Here is a 22948-nt window from a genome sequence, read left to right as displayed (position 1 = left end):
GGTTGACCTAGTCGAGGCAAGAGCCTGGCTAAAGGAAATAGAGGAATCAATTGAGATTCTAAATGATTGACGAATCACAAAAGACTGTTTTTATCACTTACCCTCCTAAGAAAGAGACCACCCGCTGGTGAAAGACCAAGGAAGGCACGGAGCCAGAGGTTAGAATAAACTGATTTAAGTTCAGTCAATTGTTTTCGGGAAAGTAATTCCCAAAGATAAGGAGATAGTGTAAAAGCTTTGGAGCTAGAACAAAAGTGGATGAGTATGATGAATTATGAATCTAAGTTGTAAAAGTTATCAAGATTCGTTCTGAGGACACGAATCCAGAATGACGGGATGTTTGGAATCAATACTTATGTTGTGTTAGTTCATGAAATAATGATAAGAGAAAGGAAAATAAAAAGAAACTGAAGTGGAAAGGAATATAAAGGCAATAGAGTTTGAGGTATGATAAGGGAGTTGGGTATGAGGAAACCCTAAAGACTCGTAGCAATAGACATAGAAAAGTATGTAATCGTCAGGATGACGGTGATTCACCATGAGCTAAAGTTGATGGTTGAAGGCATACGAGTTATGTACATTTTATCCCCTTTAAGTTGGGAGGATTCAAGGAAACCTTTAGATAGTTCGAAGGATAAATAATAAGACGCGGATAGACTAAGGAGACAAGAAAGTAAGAAAGTAGGAAAATTTGGATGAAGGAAGTGACCTTCAATAATGTGAAATGTAAGACCGGTGGCTCGATACTCAGAAAGGGAGACGCCAGGTATGAGAGGTATCCCAACATTGAGGTGACTGTTGAGATAAACAACAAAAGTAAATAAGGAATTATTAAGAAGAAGTTCACATTGAACATGACCAATATCTTCCAGAACATCCATGTTATCATTACCAAATCAGGAAAGAAAAGCGGATAACCGTTGTTATCTTTTGGAGGCCATATTGATTGACCTCATTTTGAATACAGATGTTATTGTGAAACTAGGCATATATTATCGAGGTGGGAATGATTGAATAAGACACCCTTATCAGGGATATATGACTTGATTTATCCATGGAAGGATGCATGTACCTTTTAAAGGTGGAATTAAGGATAGAACATCCGTAACTTAAAATGAATCTTAAGGGGAATGCATAAAGGTTGGAATTTCACCCTTAGTAGGGATAGTATGAGTTTGACGGTATGAATTGGGAAGGATTAAGGTATTAACAACCTTTAAGGATCAATGGAGAAATTTTTTTCAGAAGTATATAGACTATGATTCTGGTATTAGTAAATGGTATTTTGATATTCCCTGTATCTAGGGAATACAGGAGGAACGATTGAAGGATAACCTTAGAGGTTTTACAAGGAGAAAGGTAATATTCAAAATTCTCAAGAATAAAAATGTTGATAAAGGAAATATGACGTAATTATAATGATGCCAAGTGGGGCACGTGTTAAACCACGAGAAAGTATGGATCGAACCAGTAATGGTCGAAATTGTTCAAGGCAATTAGGACTTAAGATAAAAGATGTTCTAAGTATGATTGAGAGTCAGTCGTGACAGTGATTAACCTCTAAAGACTGAGGCAATAACTTATGGAAAAATGGTGATATTTTTTTTACTCATCAGATTTTAAGGAATACATCTTCACAAAAGCAGTGATTGAAATAAGGTAGAAAATTTATTTGGAGGTGGTTAAAATGACATTGACTATAAGGAAATTTTAATATCAGGAAAGGCCAAAGAGGTGGCCGACACTTTAAAGGTAAGAGGATAATTATAGGCGCTTGTGCCAGAGGAATACAGTGATGATGGTTAAAACTGTGAAGGTTGTATTATGGTTTGGAAGATTGACATTCCTTCTGATGACTGTGCAATACCCAACCGTAATAGTAGTTGGTAAAGGTTTAATTCGTGTAATCGCCATGAACGGGCTATCTATCTTAGGAGGTCCTATCTTGAGATAAGCCAGGACCATGTTTCAAAAAGGACTAGACGAACCTTTGAGTTAAGTCTTCTATTTAAGGCATATGATTAAGAATGGTATTAACCTGCTATCGTTGCTTTGATTGAAACTCTTCTGCAATTTTATCTACTTCATGTCATGAAAGTACGTCAGAGTTTGGAGTGTTCTTCATGAATTGTGATTGGTGGTTATGTTAACTCCTTAGGAGAATTAGATATGATATGAATGGACTCCGTATGGTTAGCTATTAAAACTTCATGGAAAGCGAATGACTACAGTAGGTCAACGGTGGGCCATAGTAATGAAGCAATGATTCTGCAAGTAATGAGCTGATTACAACCGTGAGAGTTGTATTGGAATGGATGTTGAGATTGAGTACCACTAAACGGGTCGTGGTAGTGTATAAGTTATCATTGATAGACTAATTAAGTAGAGTATCTACCTATTGAATATTTATTCCCTCTTATGAAAAGAGAGTCGTATTACTATATGAGGAAGGTTGCGGTGCAAGCATAGAACTCTAGTAACGGTGATGTCTAAAATGAGATCCCAGATTCTATTTTCGATGTCGAGGGAGTTTCAAAGGTGATTATGTATAAGCTCGAGGAAGAGTGTGGGTCCATAGAATGATGGACGGGATAGCGAAAATATTTAGGCATGGGAAATACGAGGCTATAATGCTTAATGTTGATTTATATACGTATATGATTTATTCTCCTATGACAAACCTCTATAGTTCAGAGGTAGGTTCCAAGCCAGATATTTTATGGCAGTATATTTTTTTTTCCATATATACAATTCTCTTCAATTCGTTCTTTTCTCTTCTTTTCATTTCATGTAAGCTGAGAGAAGAACAACCCTTCCAGAAAGGGGAGGTATTGCCGAATGACTATCTATCTGTGTGATAGAAGCCTAGTAGGATACCAGCTATTGTTTAATTGCTTGTCAAGTACTAAAGGCTGGCTACCTTCTGTACTAACTAAGCGATATAACAAGTGTTCATGATCATAGTGATCTCTCAACAAATTCCTTTACTTCTATATGAAGGATTAAGCTTCCAAAAATAGAAACAACTGAAAAAGGAGTAATAAAGTGGTGGTAGTATGCGGAATGGAAACACATTCGTGATACTAAGGTTGACGTGGTTATTAAAAGGTTATAGAACGCTAACGAGCAAAAGTATAACCAGTATAATATTAGGAACGGAAGGTAGTAGCGACTACGAACTGGAAAAGAATGGAATTGAGAAGCAAAAGCTCTAATGTTAAAAGCTATAATGAGAGTCTGTGCAATAGACTTGAAAGAATTTGGAATGATCACTTAATTCGGATTGAGTTATCTTACGACAATAGATCATATGTCATTATCGAGATGTCGCCTTATGAGATCCTTGAGGGAAGACAATGTCGATCTCCCTTATGTTAGGATGAAGTTGTAGAGCGCAAGATGCTCGGACCCGCAGTAGTCCAAAGGACCAAGGATATGATAGATCTAATCAGAGGACGGCTGGTAGTAGCCCAAGATGGACATGATAAGTATGTTGATTTGACACGAAAGGATAAAGAGTATGAAATAGGGGACCTAGTGTTGTTATAGGTATTCCCTTGGAAAGGAAGGATGAGGTTCGGAAAGAAATGAAAGCTAAGTCCACGAATTGTTGGACCCTTGGATATATTAAGACATATTGGGAAGTTATCATATGAGCTAGCCCTAACCCCGAACATGTAACAAGTTCGTAACGTGTTTCACGTATCAATGTTAAGGAAGTGTAATTCAGATGCCAGATAAATAGGGGCATATGAGCGCATAGATATGCAACCCGACGTAACCTATATGGAGCAACCAGGAAGGGTTGTAGAGTGAAAAGGGAACAAGTGCTTAGGAGAAGGGTTATCAAACTAGTAAGAGTTTGATGGTAGAACCACAATGTGGGAAACTTGACTTGAGAGTTAGAAAGTGCAATACTAAGAAAGTATCCCTATTCATTTCTATCTGATTCCGGGACGGAATCCTTTTAAGGAGGGGACACTGTAATAACCCCAATTTTTGGAAATTTTTGAAACCCTTATGAATAGTGTTTTTGCTGAATGAGAAAACTTTTCATGCCACACTATGTAGGGGTTCTGTTATGGATATTCTAAGATCGTATTAGTATTCCATAAAGTAAATAAGTGTATGTAAAGATCGTCAGAATCCAATTCCGAACACTTTGATTTTTCTCGAAAATCCACCAGATACCGAAAGAATTGAGTATAAGGTAACATGATTAAAGGGATTTAAATTCAAGGATTATAAGAGAGGATTATAAAAAGGAATATAATGTATTGAGAAAGGTTAAGGGAACCCAAGTAATAAGATCCCGGGTATGATCCCTCAAACGATCAACGAGAAAGAGAGTTAAGCGAACCGTAAAACAAATAAACGTCGAAGGGGCAAGCACATGCAAGTAACATGAGAAGGAAGCTTCTAATATAAGCTAAAACATGTGGTTAGAAGTAAGGTGACATCATCACACCACAAGAATGAGACATGTGGCAAAGTAGTGATGCAAGCAATGACATAAGCAAGTGAAAACAAGATATTTAGCCAATAATTAACCACAACCATGCATTCTTTGCACAAATATCAAGGCAAGACAAGCAAGCAAAAGCTCTCCCCCATTTCTTTCTTCTTCCATTCGGCCTTTTCAAGAAATGAAGAAATAGATTTTCAAAACTCAAGTTCTAGGCCATGGAAAATTACAAGGTTTGTTTCCTTGGATCCTATATTTAATAACTTAGTTATACCATGAGTTTAAGATCAAGATTCCATGGTTTGCATAGCTAATCCACTCATCAAATATGATGATGAATAGTAGTGAATAGTAACTTACTTTGATTTTCTTGATTTTCATGAAAGCTTAAGGTTGATTAAGCATAGATCAAGGTTCCTAGAGGCTTGTTAGTGACTACCCACTCTCCAAGGAAGGTATAAACTCTTGAACCCTTAGTTTTAAGTTTGGTTTGTTTGGATGATAATAGTGCTTAGATGAATGGGTTTAGTTTGATGTTGATGGATGTTGGATTGTTGTTGAATTGGTGATGATTTGGTGTAGTTTAAACTTTGGAAATCGTTAGGTTATAGCCGTCGTAATGCCCGATTTTCTATAAACTGTTTTGTGATTAACTGTTGGACCCGAACACCCACTTCTATAAACTAACCACTTCCATGCTTAGATAGGTTATGTTTCAAGCTTCGTTTTGATATGTGGTTTGCTTGAATCCGATGTACGGTTTAGGAGAAACGACCGTTTTAAGTAACGGTGTTTCGCGAACGAACCTTTACCCCTCGCCTTACTTTGAAACCTTGGTTAAGGCCCTTAAATGACTAATTGGAGCATGAAACATTTATGTAGAGTGTGTTAGGTAGTTGATAAGACACTCGCGAAAGAATCGCCTTAAAACTCGTAATGGATAAATTATTAAAAATGGTGGAGCCGAGGGTACTCGAGCGACTTAAGTAAATCGTTAAGCGCAAAACGAGCGTTAGAGTCTGAGTTGGTTAGAGTATAGATTTACAAGTGACTTTGGTTTAATTCCAACTTACTTGTTGCTTATAGGTTACCAGACTCGTCCCGAGCCATTCGTAACCCCCAGTCGCTCAGGCAAGTTTTCTACCCGTTATACTGTTGTTGTGATGAATATGTGTATATGCATGATCTTGCGATAAATGCATATTGGTTATTAGCAAATTCTTGCGTTATATTGTAGCATGTGATATGGTATATATGCATGCCTATTTCATATTCTTGATTTATAAATCTGTTGGTTCAAATGCTTATTCGTTGCATAATACCTATGCTAGAGATAAGCGGTATTTGCGTATACCCTTAGTATAGGGACCCAAAGGTGAAAACATTTTCTAAAACCGGGAGTCGAGGATCCCGAGTAGATTTTATATATATATATATATATATATATATATATATTTATATATATATATATATTTATATATATATATATGGTTATAGTTTTCAAAACTATTAATCGAATAAGGTTTATTCGATAACTTTATTTTATTAATGAATATTATCTTGAATATTCATTCGAGGGCTTATGACTCCTTTTATTTTATTAATTGAATATTATTTGAATATTCATTTGAGGATGTATGACTCCTTTATTTTATTTAGTGAATATTATTTATAATATTCATTCGAGGTATTATGACTCCGCTTATTACTGAAATATATTCTTTATTTTATTAAAGAATAAGGTGTCAATAATCAAACTTATTTTCGATTATTCAAATAAAGATAATACTTTCATATAAGTGTATCTTTGGTTATTTAATACTCGTTTCTAGTATAAGTTTTAATACTTCTACTTCAATTATTTTTATAAAAATTATTCTTTATGGGAATATTATTTAAATAATAATATTCAGATATTTTCTAATATATCGGGACTGATTTATTTCATTAAATCAGCTTTACTCCAAACATTCTTAAAAATGTTTTCGAGTCTTCAAAATGATTTTTAAAAGTTAGAGCGGATCCCAAAACTCATTTTTATATTTAAGATCTTCCTTTTAAGGGGATTTAAATACTCACTCAAAACCTGAGGGATCCGGCTCTATGGTGTATTTTATATTCGCAACAAGGTTGCTGTTTTGATAAATGAATTGATTACTTGCCCAATGTTCGGGAAGTAAGCCCATCTAATTGAGTCGGCATAAGCGACAGGCCGGGGTACGGTCTATCAAAGTGTAAGTGGCTGGGTGGCAGTCCATCAACGCGTAAGAGGCCGGGTGGCGGTCCAGCACAAGGTCCTTATGTGGCCAGGGTGATGACCGGTGGGGGATTCATCCATCTACTAGTAGAAAAGGTTACTTATTGGTATCTTTGCCTGATCAGCAAGATATCGGGTTTATGCCAAAATTCTTTTCCTTTCCAAAATTCATTGGATAGTACAACTCTGTTCATACTTTACATGACAGAGATTTTCAGGAAATGTTTAAGAGATATATGTGGATATATATATATCGGGACTAAATAAAGTATCTCGTAACTTTATTTCATTCAATAATATTTCAAAGATTGAATCTATTCAAGTATTATCTTGTAGTCTCATCGATGTGATGAACTTTTGAACTAATTATAACTTGAACGGTGGTAGTTCAAGTAGTATTTGGAGAAGATATAAGTATATTGGAGTATCTTGTAACTTCATCTTTTAAACTTATATCTAGTAAATGATTATCTTATGCATGACAAAGATTTTCAGAAAAACATTGAGACAAGGTTAGATATATGAGATCACCTTGCAACAATATTTTTATGCAGTTATAAACTGAAACTCTGTGTATATTAGGTATGGAAGAGGACTTCCAATATTTTGAAAAGTATATATGTATATATACTGAATATTTTGCGACTTCATCGCATTAAGATATCAAACTTGGTTCATTTCTTTTGACCAAGACTTTCATGAGTACTAAGAGAAGGCTCATATACTATTAATCATTATGCATATTATTTTGGTGGGCTTGCTGCTCACCCTTGCTTTCTTCTTTCATCATACAACATCAGATAGACAAGATGAACCGGACCAAGCTCCCGATTCGCAAGAGGTTAGGAGACGTTCCGCAGTTTTCTAGAAGCACTGATGCCGCCGTAGCTGAGGTAGGAACTACCAATAGGCTAGGCTTTCAACTTCTGATGTACCAGATTTATGTATATTTATGAATTGTAATAATGGCAAAGAAATGTAAATTTATTCAGAAAACCTTTTAAGGCGTATGGGCATATAATTGTGGAACAAAATGACTTGTGTTATTTTTTTGAGTATTCATCTCTGAGACTATAACTTGGGGTGTGTGTGTGTATATTGTGGGGTCACAGTAAAGAGTAGTTGATTGTTTAATAAGATTGGGTGTTGTTAAGGGAAGTGGAACTCGTGACGACCCGGATCCCCGACCCCGGATCTGGGGGTGTTACAACATTTACTGGACCAAATAGATTATCATGTAATAGATGATAAGGCTCAAGAATTGATGATTCAGTTTTGCTCTTGAATGAAGATTTTCTTTGTTTGGCCTTCTGACAAGAATCACAAAGGCCATCAGGAGCAAATACTGACTTTGGCAGTCCTCTCACAAGATCTTTCTTGACCAGCTCATTTATATTGTTGAAATTTAAATGAGAGAGTTTCTTGTGCCAATTCCAGCTTTCTTCAATTGATGCTCTACTCATCAGACAGATTACAGAACCATCAGTACTTGTTGAAAGCTTAGCTTCATAAATGTTACCACGCCTGTATCCTTTCAGAACAACCTTGCCTTTAGATTTACTCACAACTTCACTGTGTTTTTCAAAGAAATCAACATAATAACCTCTGTCATAGATTTGACTTATACTCAGCAGATTGTGTTTAAGTCCTGAGACCAGAGCTACTTCTTTAATGATGACATTCCCAAGATTGATATTGCCATATCCCAATGTTTTTCCAATGTTACCATCTCCATAAGAAACACCTGGGCCAACTTTCTCCACAAAGTCTGATAACAGGGCTTTATTTCCAATCATATGTCCTGAACATCCACTATCCAGAACTAGGATATTTTTCCTGTTGCCCTGCAATCACAAAGACCATTAATAATTAGTTTTAAGGACCCAGACTTGCTTGGATCCTTTGGCCTTATCAAGTTTGTTAACATTTGCAGCGAATTTAGCATCAGAGTTTATGTTAACATTTTTCTTATCAGAACTTACACTATCAGACTTTGAACCAGAATTTACACTAGAAGGAACAATGGAAACTTTCTTCAAAGAAGGTTTTATTTGATAATAATCATAGTACAAACTATGATATTCCTTACAAGTATAAATGGAATGCCATAAATTTCCACAATGAAAACAAGGATTTTGTGGTTTATATCTAACAAACTGACTCTTAACTCCTAATTTTGAAGGTAAGGAGTTTAGGTTCTTATTCTTCCTGCAAAAAGAAGCCAGATGGTTAGAACTTCCACAGTTATGACACGTTTTCCTAGGAGTATCAGGAACAGGTTTATAATCATTGCTTTTATTCACACCTTCCTTTCCATTCCTATTTTTCCTAGGTGATTTAACCTTGTTTGCATTCTTAACATCTTTCAGCTTATGCTTAAACTGCTTCTTAGTCATTAAGCCTACGTTTACTTCGGCTATCTTTTCCTGTTTTAGTTTGTTAGAAGTTAATTCCACTTTAACTTCTGATTTCACATTATCAGACTTTAAAGTTACAAACTTAACAGGTTTTAACTTTGGCTTTTGCTTAACAACATGCTTAATTTCTACAGTTCCTTTATCACTCTTATCCTCTCCATAACCTAAGCCCTCTTTCCAATTTTCACTGCTTAGCAAATTTTGAGTTGTTCTGCCAGAGTTAGTCCAAGTCCTGATTATCTCTCTTTCCTTTTCTAACTCAGTTTTTAGAGATTCATTCATTTTTAGCACTTCATCCCTAACATAAAGAGCATCATCTCTATCCTTCTGAGTTTGATGGAACATAACTAACTCTTTTTCTAAGAAATCATTTCTTTTCTTAAAAGCAAGATTTTCAGAAGTTAATCTTTCACATGTTAAAGTTTGATCTCTATAACTAACAAACATGGTTTTAAGATATCTTCTCAACTCATTAATATCATCAGTATGAAAAGCATAAGTAGTCTGAGGTACCTTTGTTTCAGCAGCTTCAGAACTGCTCTCAGCACTTTATTTATCAGCATTTGCCATCAATGCATAGTTCTCCTCACTTTCAGAGTTTGAGGTGTCTGTCCAGCTTTTCTGCTTTGTGACAAGAGCCTTGCCTTTGTCACCCTTTACCTTCTTGCAATCAGGAGATATGTGGCCTTTCTCACCACAGTTATAGCATTTGACATTGGTATAATCTCCTCTATCAGACTTTCCTCCTCTGCCCTCAGATCTTCTGAAATTCTTCTTATCAGAACTTGTGCCTTTCCTGGAAAACTTCTTTCCCTTCCTGAACTTCCTGTATGCAATCTTTGTAATCCCTTTCACCATAAGAGCACACAGCTTCATCATCTCCTCATCAGCATCAGTCTCAGGCAAGCTTTCAGAAACTGAGTCATCATCACTTTCAGAATTTGATGACTCAGTATCAGACTTTGTGAAAAGAGCTTTACCCTTGTCTTTCCTTGAGGTAGCTGCCTTGGGGGATTCTTCTTCAGCCTTAAGAGCAACTGTCCTTGACTTTCCTCCTTTCCTCTTGCTTCTTTGTTCCATCTCAAGTTCATGAGTCTTGAGCATTCCATAAATTTCATCAAGAGTTGTTTCATCAAGACTGTAGTTGTCTCTTATTGTTGTTGCCTTCAAATCCCAACATTCAGGAAGAGCTAACAGGAATTTAAGGTTTGAATCTTCAAGATCATACTCCTTATTAACCAGTGACAGATCATTCAAGAGTTTGAGAAATCTATCATATAAATCAGTCAATGACTCATTAGCCTTTGAGTCAAAGTGTTCATACTCTTGAGTGAGTATTGTCTTCCTGTTCTTCTTAATTGTATCAGTTCCCTGACACCTTATTTCCAGATCATCCCATATCTCCTTAGCAGTCTTGCAGTTAATTACCCTGTTTGACATTACATTATCAATGGCACTATGCAGTAAGTGTCGTACCTTAGCATCCTTAGCAATTGATGTGATATCTTTAGCAGTATAATCACTCTTCTCCTTTGGTATGGTCTTTGCTGCTTCACTTGCAACTGCAACAACGAGCTTGGTTGGCTTGTGAGGTCCTTCCTTGATTCTATCAAGATATTCTGCATCTGTAGCTTCCAGAAACATGGTCATCCTCACCTTCCATATGGCATATTCAGATGGTCTCAGTATGGGAACTCTGATGGTTTCATACCGACTTTGAATTTGTGTCTTTGGAGGTTCTTCAGTTTTGGTAGGCTTAGTTGGAGTTTCTGTGTCAGACATGATTGTGTTTGGATCTTTAACTATATGTGCGTTAACAGATAAGCTCTGATACCACTTGTTAGGTCACACACACTGTAGAGGGGGTAAATACAGTGTAAAATACAATCAAATCGAACTTTTAATATTTCAAGTAACAGAAAACAAACTTTATTGAAACAATAAACTCTGTTACAGTATGGAACTGTTACCTCTCAGTGATGAACAAATATCACGAGAGCTGCTAAGGTTATAATGAATAATCTTCTCGAATATGATAACACTTATAGTGTAAACTCTATGTCTGTGTTTATATACTATACAGTTACAAGATAATCGCTAATTGATATGGAATATAATTCTGCTTCCTAAAATATATCAATCAGATATCTTTTCTTTCAAGTATTCTATTCTTCATAGAATTCCTTCTTCATGCATATCTCTTCTTATGTTTATCTTGATCTTCTTTCCTTTAATCAGCTACTGTCCTTATTTGAACGTCCTTCAGCACTTAAGTTCTGATATCCATCTTCTGATGATTATCTCCTGATAATATAAGTACTGATATCCTTAAGTCCTGACTTCCAGTATAAGTACTGATTCCCAATTAAGTACTGATTTGTCCTGTTAAGTAAGATCTGAAAAAAACTAAACATAAATCATATTAGCCATGACATTATCAAATATATCTAACAAATAGGAATAACAATAAAAAGGGATGAGCCAAAATTGCTCAACAAGCCTGCAACAATATATATAGTATAAAGAGAAAGAAATAAGTGAACCAATAAGCTGTTGGTTTGAACAACCATCTGTATCTGTATAGGATAATAATTTGCCAATACTGGCGAGTGCCAAATGAACAAGACTGGAAACAAGAACCAATATATGCACTATAACCTGCTGATCAGTCAGGATATAGTGCGGATCTATACCCAACTGCATAGACCCAACCAACATAAAGAGTACTCAGGCAACTACGGCCTATTAAATAATGGTCTGGGTAAAATCCAGCCCGTATAGTAACCATCCAGTCCAAGGTATAACATCCAGAATAATCAAAATGCTTTTGATGTATCCCAACACCAGGATATACCAGCGTATATGTAATAAGGATAAAAGTATTGGAATATGAATAGAGAATTCAATAAATTGGGAGAAATCAAGAATCGAAATGAAATAGAAACAAGAATTAATAATTGGGTAACAGTGTATATGAACAATAATTATCAAAGGTAACCGATATGATAAAAGGAAATATAATTCACTATTCTGAATTTAGAATAGGGGAAGAACTTGCCTTGCGCGTACTTAACCTGGTTCAACTCACCGTCTTCTGTCTCTAGCTTGCTCAGCCTTGCTAACACTGAACCTATCATAGAAAGATAGTCGTTTAGATAACTTACTATATATGTGTATCTCAAATTGATACCACGTAACCTTATCAGTCTACCCATGCGTTTCTATCTAACTCGCATATATACACATATAATTATATAGCACATAAGGTTCACATAACCACGTAAAGCACATAGCACATAAAGCACATAATTGATTTTTAGACTTATAATTATTTTTAGAATCGATACTAGACTCATATTTATAATAACTAACCCTATCTGATTTCATTACAATTTTTCAGGATTTAGTCGACTCGATTCTACCCCTAATAGGGCCTATGAACGATTAACTAACACAAAACCACTCTCTTCCGGAAGAAATTATAACTTACAATTATTTTTATTGGATTCGTTTCATTTTTCTGAGTCTAGGGGTCTTCGTTTTGCTCAAATCGGACTAACGATTTAATTATTATGAATTAAACAAGATTTAATTAATTAATAATTATTTATAATTAAATAATCCTTAATTACATTTTTAAATAATTAATTAATAATTATTGTATTTTAAAATAGTCAATCTCTAATTATCAAGATTAATTACAATTTATTACAATTATTTACAAATTAATAATACTTACTGGATTAGATAGATTATTTACAAATAATCAATCGATACAATTAACTGATACGTTATTTATCGAATAATTACTAATTACTCGAATTATAATCTAAATCAACGATTAACTACTCGTATAAATACGAGCTACTCGCAATTCTCGAATAACTATCGAACCATTATATTATTATTGTAACTTATACGATTCGTTAATCAATTAATTATCGGTATGTAATTATACGATACAAATAATTATTACGACATTCTTTGAATAAATTATCGCTCGAATAATAATTGTAATTATCGAATCACTACTCGTAATATTAACTAATTATCAGATTATTAATCGTATTATTTAATCCTTATTTATTAATTAATTACCTAATTATTAATTAATTACCTAATTAATAATAAATTAGATAACTAATATATAATTAGATAAATAATAAAATAATTAATTAAATAAATAAATTCGAATTTTTAAATTAATAAAATAATTCAGAAATTATTTACAAAAATATTTTAGATTTTTAAATCTAATTTTTATTTGATTTTTAGAATTATTAAAAACTGATTTTAATATACTAAAATATAATTAATTAATAAAATTTGCAGAAACAGAATTCTGGAAGTCAGGTTGGGAATTTTAGGATCAAACCTGGGTCGAAACCGGGTTGCAAACCGGGTCGAACCCGGGTCACGAAGAACAGCCCACCGGTGTCGTTCCGGTGGGTTTTTCCAGCGAGTAAAAACGGCAATCAAACGATGTTTTCCATCCCGTTTCTCTGCGTGATCGTTCCTGGCCACCATAGCAACCTCCTCCCACCTTCCTTCTTCTCCATTCGTCGACACCGTCATCGGAAAAACGAAGAACACCGCCGTGGCGGCGGTTCTCCGACGAGGACGAAATTGACTCCAAAACCGACGAAACTGGTGCCGTTCAACTGTAAACTCGACGATCTAATCAACCCAATCAACAGAATCAACAAACAACAACTAGAAATTCAAACCGGAATTCGCAATTAAAACCCGAAAATACAAATTTAAATTCGATCAATCAAACATTAAAAACGATTGCATAATCGAAAACTACAATCAATCAGCTTCAAAACGGATACTTACATGACTGATTTGGTTAACAGAATCATGATCAAAATTGGCTTTGATTCCAAGAACTCCAAGAACCCTAATTCCCTTTTTCCGAATTTTCTGTTTAGTTACTGATTTTTTTATAACTAATTAATAATTAATTACTGAAAAATTAGCTATTTATACTATGTAAAATAATACCCCTAAATAAAATTAAGGGGCTAATTACACTCCTAATAAAAATATTTGGCCCCAATTTTTATAATTTTTGGGTACTAATATTGAATTTTTAAATATTTAATAAATACAAAATAAATGCTAAAAATTCCCAAAAATTGTGAATATTACAAAAATGCAAAGAAAAATAATGTATGATAATTTTATGATCATATAAAAATAAAAATGTGATTTTTGTGGGGTTTTTGGTACCCGAAGGGGTCCGGAAAAGTCGTTTTTCGCGAAAAAGGTAAATTTGTAAAACACTTAGGGGTTCAGAATAACGATATGGTATAGGGCATTTATGGCAAAATAGGGCCAATGATTTTTTTCGAAATACGGGCTTTTAAAACATGGTTTTGAGCTGTACGGGTTTTGATATAAAATATATAACTTACGATAAAACATTCAATAAATATCCAAAACACGTTTGGATCAAAACAAACAACACGTAACACATAGCAGTTAGGGTTTAATGACTTAACACATTTAATCACATAATAATACACATAATTTATCTTTATTTTGATATAATACAAGCATAATTTCTCGGTCGTTACATTCTCCCCCCTTAACAGGATTCTGTCCTCAGAATCATACTATGCAAACAACTGAGGATACTTTTCTATCATTTCACTCTCGAGCTCCCAGGTTGATTCTTCAACCACTGGGTTTCTCCACAAGACTCTCACTAATGACACAGACTTATTTCTTAATACCCTCTCTTTCCGATCTAGAATTCTTATCGGTTGTTCTACATACGACAAATCTGCCTGAAGTTCTATTGGTTCATACTCTATTACATGTCATGTATCAGGGTTGTACTTCTTAAGCATAGATACATGAAATACGTTATGAATATGCTGCATATTAGGTGGTAAAGCTAACTCGTACGCAACCTTCCCAATTTTCTTCAAAATTTCAAATGGTCCGACGTAGCGAGGTTTCAATTTGCCTTTGTTGCCAAACCTAGCCAATCTCTTCCATAGTGATACCTTTAACAATACATGCTCCCCTTCCTGGTAGTCCATATCCTTTTTGGATTGATCGGCATATTTACGCTGTCGATTCTGTGCTGCTTCAAGTCCCTTGCGGATCAGTTCTACTTTTTCCTTGGTCTGTTGAATCAGTTCTGGACCTAAAATTTTACGTTCTCCCACTTCATCCCAACAGGTAGGTGTTCTGCATTTTCTTCAATATAGAGCTTCATAAGGTGGCATCCCAATACTTGCTTGATAACTGTTATTGTAAGAAAATTCCACTAGCGGTAAGTGCTCGTCCCAATTGCCTTCAAAGTCTATTGTGCATACACGTAGCATATCTTCGATTGTTTGAATTGTCCTTTTGCTTTGCCCGTCTGTTTGTGGATGATAAGTTGTACTCATGTTCAACTTCGTTCTTAGACATTCTTGGAATTGTCTCCAAAATCTCGAATTGAAACGGGGATCTCGATCCGATACAATCGATACGGGTACTCCATGACGCATTACAATTTCCTTGAGATATAAGTGCACTAACTTGTTTAGTGAAAATCTTTCGTTAATCGGAAGAAAATGTGCTAATTTCATCAACCGATCAACAATAACCCAGATTGCATCGTGATTTGCTTTCGTCCTTGGAAGTCCCACTATGAAATCCATAGCTAAGTGTTCCCATTTCCATTCTGGAATATCTAGTGGTTGTAGTAGTCCGCTCGGGCGTTGATGTTCAGCTTTCACTCTTTGGCACGTATAACATTTGCTGACCAATTCCGCTATTTCTTTCTTCATATTCGGCCACCAAAAATTTTCCTTCAGGTCTCTGTACATCGTTGTGCTTCCGGGATGGATTGAATATCTTGAGCTATGAGCATCTTGCAAAATTTCCGCTTTCAGTTCCGGTACATTAGGTATCCAGATCCTTGAAGCAACACAAAAAATTCCTTTAGCGTCTTTCTGACTAGTAATCTCTTCTCCAGTCAAATTATCGATATCCTGGTCCATTACCTCTTCCTGACACCTTCTTATTTTCTCCAATAGTTCTGGCTGAAAGGTCATAGCGTAAATTATTTCAATTTTATGGTACACGAACTTCGATCTCCAATTTATTGAATTCCTTGATTAAGTCTTCTGAAGACGTTAACAAGTTCAATCGTTCCTTTCGACTTAACGCATCTGCTACTACATTGGCCTTGCCTGGATGATAATTGATTGAAATGTCGTAATCCTTAATTAACTTTAGCCAACGTCGTTGTCGCATGTTAAGTTCCTTCTGTGTAAAAATGTACTTCAAACTTATATGATCTGTGTAAATCTCACATCTTTCACCGTACTTGATCTGGTAATTCAAAGCTCTCTTCGGGAATAGGAAGGAACACTCTTGGTATAAGAGGGTCCCGCTGCTTGACTCGCTTCTTGACTATGCGGGTCCTGATGGGTTTCATTCTCTACCTTAACTGTAAAACAATAGGAATAACAATAAAAAGGGATGAGCAAAAATTGCTCAATAAGCCTGCAACAATATATATATAGTATAAAGAGAGAGAAATAAGTGAACCAATAAGCTGCTGGTTTGAACAACCATCTGTATCTGTATAGGATAATAATTTGCCAATACTGGCGAGTGCCAAATGAACAAGACTGGAAACAAGAACCAACATATGCACTATAACCTGCGGATCAGTCAGGATACAGTGCGGATCTATACCCAACTGCATAGACCCAACCAACATAAAGAGTACTCAGGCAACTACGGCCTATTAAATAATGGTCTGGGTAAAACCCAGCCCGTATAGTAACCATCCAGTCCAAGGTATAGCATCCAGAATAATCGGAATGCTTTTGATGTATCCCAACACCAGGATATACCAGAGTATATGTGATAAGGGTAAAATTATTGGAATATGAATAGAGGATTCAATAAATTGGGAGAAATCAAGAATCAAAATGAAATAGAAACAAGAATTAATAATTGGGTAACAGTGTATATGAACAATAATTATCAAAGGTAACTGATATGATAAAAGAAAATATAATTCATTATTCTGAATTTAGAATAGGGGAAGAACTTGCCTTGCGCGTACTTAACCTGGTTCAACTTACCGTCTTCTGTCTCTAGCTTGCTCTGCCTTGCTAACACTAAACCAAGCATAGAAAGATAGTCGTTTAGATAACTTACTATATACGTGTATCTCGAATTGATACCACGTAACCTTATCAGTCTACCCATGCGTTTCTATCTGACTCGCATATATACACATATAATTATATAGCATATAAGGTTCACATAACCACGTAAAGCACATAGCACATAAAGCACATAATTGATTTTTAGACTTATAATTATTTTTAGAATCGATACTAGACTCGTATTTATAATAACTAACCCTATCTGATTTCATTACAATTTTTCGGGATTTAGTCGACTCGATTCTACCCCTAATAGGGCCTATGAACGATTAACTAACACAAAACCACTCTCTTCCATAAGAAATTATAACTTACAATTATTTTTATTGGATTCGTTTCATTTTTCTGAGTCTAGGGCTCTTCGTTTCGCTCAAATCGGACTAACGGTTTAATTATTATGAATTAAACAAGATTTAATTAATTAATAATTATTTATAATTAAATAATCCTTAATTACATTTTTAAATAATTATTTAATAATTATTGTATTTTAAAATAATCAATCTCTAATTATCAATATTAATTACAATTTATTACAATTATTTACAAATTAATAATACTTACTCGATCAGATCGATTATTTACAAATAATCAATCGATACAATCAACTGATACGTTATTTATCGAATAATTACTAATTACTAGAATTATAATCTAACTCAACGATTAACTACTCGTATAAATACGAGCTACTCGCAATTCTCGAATAAATATCGAACCATTATATTATTATTGTAACTTATACGATTCATTAATCAATTAATTATCAGTATGTAATTATACGATACAAATAATTATTACGACATTCTTTGAATAAATTATCGCTCGAATAATAATTCTAATTATCGAATCACTACTCGTAATATTAACTAATTATCGGATTATTAATCGTATTATTTAATCCTTATTTATTAATTAATTACCTAATTATTAATTAATTAGATAACTAATATATAGTTAGATAAATAAATAAATAATTAATTAATTAAATAAATTCGAATTTCTAAATTAATAAAATAATTCAGAAATTATTTACAAAAATATTTTAGATTTTTAAATCTAATTTTTATTTGATTTTTAGAATTATTAAAAACTGTTTTTAATATACTAAAATATAATTAATTAATAAAATTTGCAGAAACAGAATTCTGGAAGTCAGGTTGGGAATTTTAGGATCAAACCCGGGTCGAAACCGGGTTGCAAACCGGGTCGAACCCGGGTCGCAAAGAACAGCCCACCGGCGTCGTTCCGGTGGGTTTTTCCGGTGAGTAAAAACGACAATCAAACGATGCTTTCCATCCCGTTTCTCTGCGTGATCGTTCCTGGCCACCATAGCAACCTCCTCCCACCTTCCTTCTTCTCCATTCGTCGACACCGTCATCGGAAAAACGAAGAACACCGTCGTGGCGTCGGTTCTCCGACGAGGACGAAATCGACTCCAAAACCGACGAAACCGGTGCCGTTCAACTGTAAACTCGACGATCTAATCAACCCAATCAACAGAATCAACAAACAACAACTAGAAATTCAAACCCGAATTCGCAATTAAAACCCGAAAATACAAATTTAAATTCGATCAATCAAACATTAAAAACGATTGCATAATCGAAAACTACAATCAATCAGCTTCAAAACGGATACTTACATGACTGATTTGGTTAACAGAATCACGATCAAAATTGGCTTTGATTCCAAGAACTCCAAGAACCCTAATTCCCTTTTTCTGAATTTTCTGTTTATTTACTGATTTTTTTATAACTAATTAATAATTAATTACTGAAAAATTAGCTATTTATACTATGTAAAATAATACCCCTAAATAAAATTAAGGGGCCAATTACACTCCTAATAAAAATATTTGGCCCCAATTTTTATAATTTTTGGGTATTAATATTAAATTTTTAAATATTTAATAAATACAAAATAAATGCTAAAAATTTCCAAAAATTGTGAATATTACAAAAATGCAAAGAAAAATAATGTATGATAATTTTATGATCATATAAAAATAAAAATGTGATTTTTGTGGGGTTTTTGGTACCCGAAGGGGTCCGGAAAAGTCGTTTTTCGCGAAAAAGGTAAATTTGTAAAACGCTTAGGGGTTCAGAATAGCGATATGGTATAGGGCATTTATGGCAAAATAGGGCCAATGATTTTATTCGAAATACGGGCTTTTAAAACATGGTTTTGAGCTGTACAGGTTTTGATATAAAATATATAACTTACGATAGAACACTCAATAAATATCCAAAACACGTTTGGATCAAAATAAACAACACGTAACACATAGCAGTTAGGGTTTAATGACTTAACACATTTAATCACATAATAATACACATAATTTATCTTTATTATGATATAATACAAGCGTAATTTCTCGGTCATTACAGTTTGTCTGTCAATATGAAAGGATCTCTTAGAGTAACCTCTACTCCTGTTTGAATCTTCTCTTCATCAGAACCTAATCCAGCTCTATCTCTAGGTTGCTTGGCTTTCAACCCAAATGTAGCAAGTTGATTAATCATGAGATTGGATTTTGGTTCAACTGGAGTAGCTTTCTTCCATGACAGCTTCTTCTTATCAGCAATTGTCATTTTATCCAAATCAACTTGAGCATTGTCAGTAGTTGATGTCTTGATAGCTTGATCAGAATTTGCTATTTCTTCTGTACCATCATGTCCTTTATTCTGAATAACAACTTGAGCAGTGTCAGAGTTTGTTTTAGAATCTTCATTTATCTTTCTTCTTTTCAGAATTTGAACAGTTTCATCTTCAACAAGATTATCATCAGTTACTTGAACCATTTTACAAACTGGTTTCATCAGATCTTGAGAAGTTTTCAAGTCCAGTGACTTAGTTGGTTCATAAACTTTTCATTTCCCTTTGTCTTTGGGATCACTCTCAGTCTGTGATCTAGTCTTGAACTTTGAAGTTTCAGAATTTGACTTTTCCTTGATCACAATGCATTTTCCTTAGGCCTTGGAGGTTTCTTTACATCAGAAGCTTTAGACTTAGGATTTGTCTTCTCAGTAGCAAATCTAGCTTTTTCCTCCTTGAGAGTTTCTAAATCCATTTCTGGATTGTGTTTCAGAAATAATCTTCTTGCTATCTCCTCATCAAGTGTCTGGATTTTAGGATCTTTATAATAAACAGTAGTCTGCTTCCCCTTCAACTTCAGAGTTTGCAAAAACTTCTGAGAGTCTTCAGATCCTGACTGAATCAGAATATCAGAACTTGACATCAGACTTTACTTATCACCACTTGACTTCAACCTTTGAGCATTCACAGCATCAGAACTTGACTTGTTCTGAATAGAAGATTTTCCTTGAACTTTTCTTTGACCTCTGCTCTTTTCAGAGTTTCCCTGGTCATCACCTTTATCATCCTTTTTCTTCAGTTCTTGAGTAGGTGAGCATTTGGACTTAACTACCTTCTCCCCCTTTTTGGCATCATCAGGAAGTAAGAGAGAAAGAAGAAGTTCAACTGAAGATTGGATTTCATCCAATTGAGCTTTCTGAGAAGCTTGATTAGCAAGAACCTCAGCAATTTGGGCATGTTGCTTCTCTTGAGTTTTCTCAATGGTTGCAACTTTTTCAGAAATAGGTCTGATATACCTGTTCTTGTCAAGATTGATTTATAGATTGAACTTATCAGCTTGTTCCCTGAGTGTATCAACCTTTTCATGAGTATAAGTATGTAGACCTTGAAGATGTTTTGTTGACAGAGCTGTGATCTTGAGTTGTGTCTTGAAATCAGCATTTGTGAGCTACTCATCAACTTTTGCAATATGCTCTGTCAGAAGTTTAGAACATGGTATAAAATCTGATTCATTCCACTTCTTGGTCCACTCAACACCTCTGTGAGTATCCTCCCAAGGAATAGGTGCTTCCTTTTTAACAAATTTCTTCACCAATTCTTCATTGCCCAGAGTAGGTACTGGAGTCTCAACAGAAACACTGTCATCAGAACTTGAGGAAGACTCATTCTGTTCTGATAGCTCAACACTGTGTGAAGCAACTGGAGATTCAGGAATAACATCATTTAAATTCTGATCAGCAAAATTTATCTCCAGAGCTGGTGTCTTTGATGTAGATGGAGCTTCCAGATAAAGAACTTCAGGTATATTCAAATTATGAATATCTATTTTAGAATTAGCAGTTTGTTCTTTAGCATCATCTGTAGCTTTAATAGGAGAGACATAAGGGGTAACAATTGTGTCATTAGCAGTGTCTTTGGCTTGAGCTGGAAGGGCTTCAATGAAAATTAGTTCTTGTGATATCAGAGATTCCTGATCCCCTTCATCAGCTTCTTCAGTATCTTCTGATATAGCCTTAGCCAAATACCTCCTAGCCTTCATTTTTTTCAATCTCCTTGCCAATGAAGGAGTTGCTTCAGCAGCATCAGAATTTACAGATTTCCTTTTCAAAGTATCAGAACTTTGAGTTGCTTTTTCTTTCTGAGAAGTAACATTCTCAGCTTCAATTATCACAGGTTCAGATGCATGAACTCGTGCTTCAATTATTTCCTTAAATCATCAAAATTTATTATTAACCATTATTGAATTAAAACATTCATCACAGGATAAAGTTAAAAATCGATGAAGTAAAGATTAACAAATTGCAATTAAAACATGCACAGTCACATAATTTGAGAAACAAAGACCAAATCTTGCAAATTAAAGGAAATTTCATTAATATATCAGATGAGTACATTTCATGAAATTTATCAATTACATGTAAAAATTACAAGATAGTCCTATTCTAAGATTCTTAACATCAACAGCCTTAGTCCTAGTTTAAGAAGGCCTATCGACTAGCTCCTTCTGCTGCTGACGAAGAGCACTGCAAGACGGATGATCCGTTCTTGCTGACGGAGAGCTTCTCTCCTTTCCTCTTCCAACCGATGAAGATGGAGGTGGTATTTTTTCGAAAAGAACAAGAGGTCTATGTGAACCTCTTGTGGAACTGAGTTCCAGAGCTCTTCAGGAATGGTGGTGACATGCCACTCCTGTTGCCAATCATCACAACTCAACTCGATGTTGAAAGTTTCATAGTTCAGGAACAAGTTGAAATAAACCATTTTTGTTGATTAGAATAAAAAGAGAATGAAAGATGTTTTGGCTGGAATGAATAGTCGGTTTAAATAGCCAATAGAATACCAAGGGACGTGAGGACTGGTTAACAATTACAAGTAAAAATAATGATCCCTCGACTCACTAGACCGATGTGTAATAATAACAGTCAGTAAAAGATCTAAAGCAGAGTTAATGGGCAGGAGAAATAATTAACAATTACTGCGCACATGCAGTTTTTCAAGACATACACGTTAACCACTAACCCATAATGATTATGACTGTTTTTATCTCACCCAAATTTATTCTGATTTAAATATGACTGTTTCATATTTTACCACAAATAAGTCAAGTAAAGAAAAATGCCACGTAAACATCAAAGATTCCATCAGGATTTAATATCAGAACTTAACTTATATCAGATTTTAACAGTCATCAGAACATGGCTTTTATACTCAAAAAGTGAATATCTTTTTCTGTGATTCTTCATACAAATACTGAGTTGTTTTCTTCAGAGTTTAATCATCAGAACTTGTCCTTAGAATTTAT

Source organism: Apium graveolens, chromosome 5, assembly GCF_009905375.1.
Source record: "Apium graveolens cultivar Ventura chromosome 5, ASM990537v1, whole genome shotgun sequence".
NCBI lineage: Eukaryota > Viridiplantae > Streptophyta > Magnoliopsida > Apiales > Apiaceae > Apium > Apium graveolens.
This window is presented reverse-complemented; position numbering follows the sequence as displayed.